Genomic DNA, 9,037 nt, shown 5'->3' with positions numbered 1-9,037 from the left:
CACCTCACCCCTCAGCCTTAGGTTTCCCAAACAGCCAGTTTCCTGCCTCTGTCGTTGTACCTGTTGTCCCCACACTTGACTACCGGGTGAATTTCTACTCCATCTCCAAGGCTCTTAGCAAATGAAAGCCCTTCCCAGAAATCCCTCGATTCCCACCCCAAGAATTACCCCCTCAGTCATTTTTGATCGTGTGAAGCCACAGTTATGAGCCGTGTCCTTCCTGTGGGCGGGACCTGTGGCAGTCAGCTCTGGTCCTCACAGGCCCAGCCAGGCTGCTCAGCGAATGTGTGGCGTCAGATTGGTTGAGAGTCGGGGGGAGGTGAATGGACATGTTGGTAGATGAGGTCAGTTGCAAGGTTCCCAGGTGACTTAAGAGGGGAGCTGGGACTTCAGCTTGGGGCTTCCAGACACCCCCAACCCTCTTTCCATACCTGATTCCCTAAACACTGCACTGTGGCCGGTCCTCCTTCCAAAATTTCTCAGGTCGTGTATGTGTGTGTGTGTGTGTGTTAATCCTCATCTGAGGATATTTTTCCATTGATTTTTAGAGAGAGGAAGGGAGGGGGAGAGACAGAGAGAGAGAAACATCAATGTGAGTGAGACACATTGATTGGTTGTTTTCCCCATGCTTCAACCAGGGCCAGGGATTGAACCTTCAACCAAGGTATGTGCCCTTGACTGGAATCAAACCCGGGACCCTCAGTCTGCAGGCCAACACTCTATCCACTAAGCCAAACTGGCTAGGACTCAGGTCTCATTTTCAAGGTAGTAAGAAGACACTGGGCTCAGCCTGGCACTGGGGATAACAAGCACTAAGTTGGCGCCTCCTGTTTGCAGGGCACTGAGCTCCCAGGAGATGGGGGTGAATACAAGGAACTGCTATTCCTTCTCCTCTAGGAATAGGTGCCTGCGGAACTAGCTGGGAAGTGGACCCTGTTTTCCCAGGACTAGCTCATGGGTCACATGCGTTTGTAATCAATACAAGACCTGCTTCTGCCAGGGGGACAAAGATACCGCAACCATTGATCTTGAAAACCGTGTAGAGCTGGAGTGAGCTCCGGGCCCTATCACAGGCGCCCAGATGTGTGAGGTGCACACAAGGCCGGGAACATCAGATAACCCCCTGCCACTGCAGCGCGACCTTTCCGAACCCCAGGCCCCAGAAGAATGAACAGCCATGCCAGTCAGCTGCCTTCTGGGAACTGCGAGGGGCCGTAGCCAGCCTTTCTGTGCCTCCGGCCAGCTCCCCACAGGGCCAGCACATTCCTTCAGGCCTTTGTTCGGCCTCACAGCCATGGCAGCAGCTCTGGTGAGCTTGTCACAGCTTGGAAAGAGGACGCCAAGGACACTGAAGAATATTCTGGAGGGAGAACAGCACATTCGCCCGCCACCCACCATCCTCACCCTCACCTTCCTTTTTTGCTTTCTCCACTCTGGCCAGAAAGCCGGCGGGGCTTCGGGCTTGGTTGCCAATGAGAGGGCAGAGACCCCCTTGGACCCGGCTCTTGGCCTTTCTGTGCTTTTCTTGGTCACAAGCATTTTGCCACGTGGCTGGGTGGTCTTCGCATTGATTCTCTTAATGGGTGTGTCATGGTCCTTTGACTGGATACATCCTCATTTTCAAATGTGAGCTAACAGGCTTGTTTCCAGTGGGCGCTTTTATAAATAGCTCTGAACAAACAGTGACTCATGGGTTTAAAAACTACTTACTGAATTTCTCAGTGAGGCACGATGAAGTACGTAGGGGAAATGACTCGCTTTCCAATGCTTTAGCAAAGAAAAAAATAAAAAGGGGAGAGATGGAACCAATGAGACAAAATCTGTAATGGGGAGCGGGAGAGAAGGAGGGAGGTGGCGGGTGTATGGGGTTTCATGGTGCCGTTCTCTCTCTTTATGTATATGTTTGAAGTTTTTCATAATAAAAAATCAGAAATGTGAACACAATCCCTGCCCTCAGGGAGCTCACAGTCCAGTGGGAACACAGCAGTTCGACAAGTGCTGGGATGGGGTTAAATGCATAAAATAGTACCCATAAGATTACAACGGAAACCAATTATATGGAAACACATTTATCAAAATATATATTTAAATTGGGCTGCCGTGTCCCAAAGAAGGTGTGAGATACAGAGAGCAGAGCAGGCCGGCCACGGGGCCTGGCGCACCCAGCCGCACTCCGCTGAACCCCACGTCCCCCACAGGTGCACGACCGCTGTTTTAAGCTGCTGAGTTTTGGAAGAGGGTGTTACACACAGAGGCTGTCTGATTCAATGAGGGAGGGGTTCTGCCAACAGAAGCTGCAGTTAAACCTGGAGCAGAAATGGTACTTAAGCACATGAAAAGATGCTCCACATCCTATGCCTTTAGGGGATTGAAATTTAACAAAAATGAGACACCACTACATACCTATCGGATGGCTAAAGTCCCAGGCACTGACCCCACCAAATGCTGGCAAGGATGTGGAGCAGCCGCAGTATATCCATTGCTGGTGGGAATGCCAAGTGGTACAGCTAATTTGGAAGGCTGTTGCTGGTTTCTTAAGAAGCTAAACATAATCTTACTGTATAACCCAGCAATTGTGCTCCTGAGTATTTATCCACATGAGTTGCAAATCGCATCCACACAAAAACATGCACACGGATGTGTATAGCAGTGTTATAATTGCCACAACCGAAGCAACCAACATGTCCTTCGTAGGTGAATGGGTAAACAACTGTGGTCCATCCAGACATCGGAATATTATCTATAATAATAAAAGCATAATATGCTAATTAGACCAAACAACCGAACATCCTTCCAAACGTCCTTCCGGACAAAGCCACGGTGGCTGTGAGGGCCGAGGGCAGGCAGCTGTGGCGGCAGGCAGAGGCAGCTGCAGAAGGGTGATGGGCACGGGCACCTTCCGTGATCGGATTTCTGCAGAGGAAGGCCAGACTGTGGCTTAGGGAGCAGGCCTAAGCCATCAGTAGGACATCCCCTGAGGCCTCCCAGACTGTGAGAGGGGGAAGGCCAGGCTGAGGGACCCCCCCGCAGTGCACAAATTTTTGTGCACCAGGCCTCTAGTCAGAAATAAGAAGAAATGAGCTATTAAGCCAAAAAGACATGGAGGAACCTTAAATGCACAGTACGAAGTGGAAGAAGACTATCTGAAAAGGACACGTACTGTATGACATTCCTGAAAAGGCAAAACTAGAGACATAAAAAAAAAAAAAAAATCAGTGACTCCAGGGGTTCAGGAAGAGAGAGGGAGGGAGGGATGGGTGACGTGCAGGGGACTTTCAGGGCAGCGTGCTTCTCTGAGTGATACTGTAACAGTGGATCCATGAGGTGCATTTGTCAAAACCCATAGAGCTGGACCACACAATGAGCAAACCCTGATGTACACTCTGCTCATTATTGGTTCATCAATGGGAACAAATGTACCACACTACTGTAGGATGTTAGTAAATAGGGTGAACTCTGGGGGGCAGGGCGACAGTGAGTATGTGGGAATTCTGTTTATCTTGCTGGATGTTTATGTAAACCTAAAACTGCTCTGAAAAATAAAGTCTATTTTGAAACAAAAATATTGGGCTATAGTTATAGACGTGCTTATTAATGTGTTTAACAGCAAGCTCTCCTAGCGAGAGGGCTAACGAGGACAGACTTCGCAGTGGTGGTGAGTGCCCAGAGCTCTGCCGTGCCACGGGCACTGCCCATGCTGCTGTGCTTTGCTGCCTTACATTCATGAGTGAGGGAAGAGCTACATTTCACTGAAAATAAACATATAATGTTCTTGTGCCCCATCCAGGCTCAGAGATCCTTGTTATTCAGTAACCTTTCTTTGACCTTGGGATATATTCCTAGAAACGGTTTTATTGGGTCACAGAGTGTGCATACGTTCAGGGGTTTTGTTAGCAGTTGGAAAGTTGTCATCCAGTCTGGAGCCTCAATTTCCACGCACCCAGCACATGAAAGGGCTTTCCTGCCTCCTACCTGTAGCCAGGGGTCCTCAAATCCCGCATCCCCGGGGCCACTCTGCTCTTTCTTTAACACTGACATGCAAACAGCCTGTGTGTCAGCCCATGAGACCAAGCCTTCGCAGGTTCGCTTCAGCGGGCGACGTCCAAGCAATGCTGCCTGTTCCTTGCTCTGACCAGCCTGCCCGTCACTTCAGCCACCTCCCTTTCTCTGGACAACTGCTGTGCTCCCCAGAAATGAGTCACCTCCTGCCATCTGGTGACAGCTCCAGGCTTCAGCTCCAGGCTGGCTTCTCTGGGCTCGGCGCCCTCCCTGAATTCCCTAAAGCACGACTACCACCCGCCTAACTAACCCGCACGCAGGTTTGGGGAGAACAGAAGGTAGGTTTAAACTGGAGGGCTCCGCTCCCAGAGTCCGCAGTCTGAGATTCCCCATCCGGCCGGCTGGCTGCTTTCTTCTCGGCCTCCATCAGCCTCAGTGCCGACCGGCTGACCTCCCAGTGTGAACGCCCCTGACTGGGTCCCTCTTGCAGCCCCCCCCCCCCAGCCCCCACCGCAGGGAGGAGAAATCTGGGCCTCCTGTCCAGAGCCTGCTTCAGCTCCCGATCCTGCCACACTGACTGTGGGAATATTCCTTCTCTTGGGGGAACCCCCACCTTCACCATGGGGCCTGGTAGGGCCGGACGATCACAGCATATGGCTGCATATTCCAAGGTGAGGCTGGCCCACCGCCTACAGCCCGACAGCCCAGGGCAGTGGTTCCTTGTTAAACCTGGGCAGATCCCTCCAGTGGCTGCTCCCTCCGCCATTCCTGTTTGCAGATGCACACACACACACACACACACACACACACACTTTTCCTGCATAGAGCGGTCCAAAATCCAGATTAGAAAAAAAAGTTCTTCCTTGGCCAGTGTTCAGTGGGTTAGAGCATATCCCAATACGCCAAAGTTGTGGGTTTGATCCCCAGTCAGGGTACGTACAAGAATCAACCAATGAATGCATATATAAGTGGAGCAACAAATCAATTTTTTTAAAAAGTTTTTTAATCAACAGATCCAGTTCATGTAACTGAATGGAACAGTAGCATCTTAGTCTAAAGCAGCTGGCTTTGGGCGGCCCCAAGAGCAACAGGAGGCTCTTACTTCACAGCTGCCTGACCAGGAGGGCCCCCACGGTGGTCTTTCTAGAACAGTGGTCGGCAGACCGCGGCTCTCGAGCCACATGCGGCTCTTTGGCCCCTTGAGTGTGGCTCTTCCACAAAATACCACGTGCGGGCGCGCACGTGCAGTGCGATTGAAACTTCGTGGCCCATGCGCAGAAGTCGGTTTTCGGCCTGGGCGAGTCTATTTTGAAGAAGTGGCGTTAGAAGAAGTGGGGGGTGTCTGTCGGGCTACGGGAGACGCGGCGCAGGCAGACCGCGGGATACGCGGCACGGGGGAGGCGCCAAATATCAACAGTACTTACCTATATAGGTAGGTGAATAACGATGTACCTACCTGTATAGTTTAAGTTTAAAAAATTTGGCTCTCAAAAGAAATTTCAATCGTTGTACTGTTGATATTTGGCTCTGTTGACTAATGAGTTTGCCGACCACTGTTCTAGAATAATCCAGAAGGAGGGAGAGTCTTCTTTGCAAACAGAGTCCCCCTTCTGCCCTAGAATGCAAACGCTGTGTCTAACTGTTAGGATGGCAGTTTCTGGCATCAGCAGTTTTAAGATGGCATCCCAGAACACCATCATTTTTTTGAAACGAATGTCTGATGATTTGGCAGATTAAAAAGGGTTCCTCAATTTGACTTAATTCCTATTTCTGGGATGACTAGGAAACTTGAACTTCATTCCCCTGTGAATTGTCTGTTTAGGTCGAGAACCTATATTTCTGTCTGTTAACATGTGGGACATAGTTTCCCCAGTTTTTCATTTCACTTTATTAATTTATTTTTGGCATGCTAAACATTTACGTTTTTATGGAGACAGATCTCTCAGTATTTCCTCTATAGTCTCTGCTGTCTGTGTTATGCAGAGAAAAACCTTCCTGACCCCAGATTCATATAAATATTCATTCGAATTATTGTATGAACTCCATTTGGAGTTCTAATGCTCTGTAAGGGGCCAACTTGACTGTTTCCATATACATGGCCAATTTCGTATTAAAGTCTTTCCTTGAATAATCTCTTCTTCCCTCCGCTGCTTTGAAATGCTGCCTTTATTCGTTTTGTAAATCTTACACACCAGTCCCTTTGTTTTTGAAATCCCCACCTCCCAGGCACGTTGTGACGATGAAATGAAGTGGTATTTTCAAAGCCTTTAACACGGGAACATAGAGTCTGCTCCAGACACGTTGGTCCTCGCCCCTTCTCCTTCTCTTTTCCAGACCCGTGTCCCACTCCTCGGCCATATGCTTCTACCATTTGGTTTGACCTTGGGATTCCGGGAACAGATCCAGATACACAGAAGGTGCTTACTAAGGCCTCACCGTTGGGCTCCCAAACTGCTTTTGGACCAGTTATTGCCTCAGCCAAGGTGACCTTGCTGAGTGAGCAGCCCTATGCCCTCCCCCCAACCCCCACCCAAGATGGTAATTACTCAGTGTTGGCAGTCAAGGAAGACTTCACAGGGGAGGTGAGCTTGAAGCTGGGCCTAAGAGGGGAGAGGAATTGGGCAGACAGGAAAGGGAGAAAGGGCATCCCAGGCCAAGGAACAGCATGATCAGAGAGCGTGGTGGGGTGGGGTGGGAGGCAGAGGCAGGTCCCGTGGGAGCCATGTAGGCCATTATAAAGACTCTGGATTTTATGCTGAGAAAGACAGGAACTTTTTGAATAGTTTTGAGCAAGGGAGGACCATGAGCTGACTTGTATTTTAAAAGCTCAGTGGTTAAGAATTCCTTGGTCGTTAGATTCCAATTACACCCCTTTCTAGCTGTATGACCTTGGATACATTATGCAACTTCTCTGTGCCTCAGTTTCATTAGCTGTAAAATGGGGATAATAATAGTACTCACTTTGGATGGTTAGTGTAAAGGAGAGTATCTGGCCCTGACTGGTTTGGCTCAGTGGATAGAGCGTCGGCCTGCAGACTGAAGGGTCTCAGGTTTGATTCCGGTCAAGGGCATGTACCTTGGTTGTGGGCACATCCGAAGTATGGGGTGTGCAGGAGGCAGCTGAATCAATGTTTCTAACTCTCTATCCCTCTCCTTCTCCCTTCCTCTCTGTAAAAAAATCAATAAAATATATATTTTTTAAAAAGAAGAGTATCTGGCACCTCCTACGCACGCGACCGTGGGAGCAGTTACTAGGGTGGTCATTATTACCGTTACTATGGTGGTCATTATTACCGTTACTACGGTGGTCATTATTACCGTTACTATGGCGGTCATTATTACCGTTACTACGGTGGTCATTATTACCGTTACTACGGTGGTCATTATTACCGTGGCTACTGGTGTCGAGGACACGCTGGCTGGGCCGGGGTGGAAGCAGGATGCCACTTGGTGCCGGGAGCCGGTCCATGCTTGCTGTTTCAAGGGACCTGGCATATATGGCATACTGTTCTTAATATGTTTGCTCACCTTCTTGGCACTATGTGTTTTAACCAAGGTCTCTGAGAAAGGTTGTTTCCCCAGGTAGGGATTTTCCCCTGAAGTTAGGGAGGGAATAAAACCTCTTAACTAAGTGCCAGGCGGGTAATTAATCACTTTAACTATGAACAATCATGCTTAAGCTACATAATCTTTACTCCCTGGAATGAAGATAAGAAACGCCCTAACCTTTGTAATAGAGATTGATAGGATTGAATCAACTGGTATAAATACAGATGTAATAAGACAGCAAGACACAGAACTTAGAATACGGAACCAAGAGAGACAGAACCTAGGCACAGAACCTACACAGAACTTAGAACACAGAACTAAGAACACAGAACTAGAGACAGAAGAACTTCGCTGGAGAGAACATGGCAAAAGATCCTGGACTGAACCTGACTACAGAAATGGGCAAGAGAACCTGACTAGAACCTGGTGACTGAACCTGGCTGGAGAACCTGGACAGAACCTGGCTGGAGAACCTAGCGAGGGAACATGGACACAGAACCTGGCTGGAGATCCAAGGCAGAACCTCTCTGGAGATTCAGACCAGAACTTGGCTGGAGATCCAAGCCAGAACCTCTCTGGAGATTCAGACCAGAACTTGGCTGGAGATCCTGGCTGGAGATCCTGGCTAGGCTGCTGATCAACTGAACACTGTCTCCGTGTCATTCCTTCTTCGCCGACGCCGTCCACACCTTTGGGGACCCCTGGACCTGCTGGGGTTGGACCCCGGCATCTTGGGAAGCTCCTGTGATGGCCCAAGAGGACGATGAGTGTGGCTTGGACTAGATTGGCCACAGTGGAGGCAGAGAGAACTGCTCAGAATTAGGAAGAGCTGACAGGATTTGCCAGTGGATCAGGTGTGAAATATGAGAGAAAGAGGAGCCGGATGGCTCCAAGGATTTATATATATATATATATATATATATATATATATATATATATATATATATATATATATATACACATTTTCACTGATTTCCAAGAGGAAGGGAGAGGGAGAGAGAGATAGAAACATCAGTGAGTGATGAGAGAGAATCATTGATCGGCTGCCTCCTGCATGCCCCACACCGGGGATCAAGCCCGGAACCTGGGCATGTGCCCTTGGCTGGAATCGAACCCGGGGCCCTTCAGTCCGCAGGCTGACACTCTATCCACTGAGCCAAACCGGCCAGGGCTGGCTCCAAGGATTTTGCCGGGAGCACTTGGAAGATGAAGTTGCCATCTGCTGCGATGGGGAGGCCGGGAGGAGCAGTCTGAGGGGGGGAACGTGAGGCGTTCAGCTTTGAGCGTGTTACATGAGAGATGTCAGCTAGACGGCTCAGTGGGGAGGCAGTTGGATATACACGTGGCCCAAGCTGGGAAGGCACAGGTGGGAACGGCCGGTACACAGTGAATATTTGAAACCAGGAGACCAGATGGCGTCACCAAGGATGGGCCTGGGAGTCTGCCATGTTGACAGCGAGTGCTCGACCAGTGCCACCACCCAATGGAT

The sequence above is a fragment of the Myotis myotis genome, unplaced genomic scaffold (assembly GCF_014108235.1).
Source record: "Myotis myotis isolate mMyoMyo1 unplaced genomic scaffold, mMyoMyo1.p scaffold_m19_p_3, whole genome shotgun sequence".
Classification (NCBI taxonomy): Eukaryota; Metazoa; Chordata; class Mammalia; order Chiroptera; family Vespertilionidae; genus Myotis; species Myotis myotis.
The sequence above is the reverse complement of the archived record's forward strand: the minus strand, read 5'-3'. Positions refer to the sequence as shown.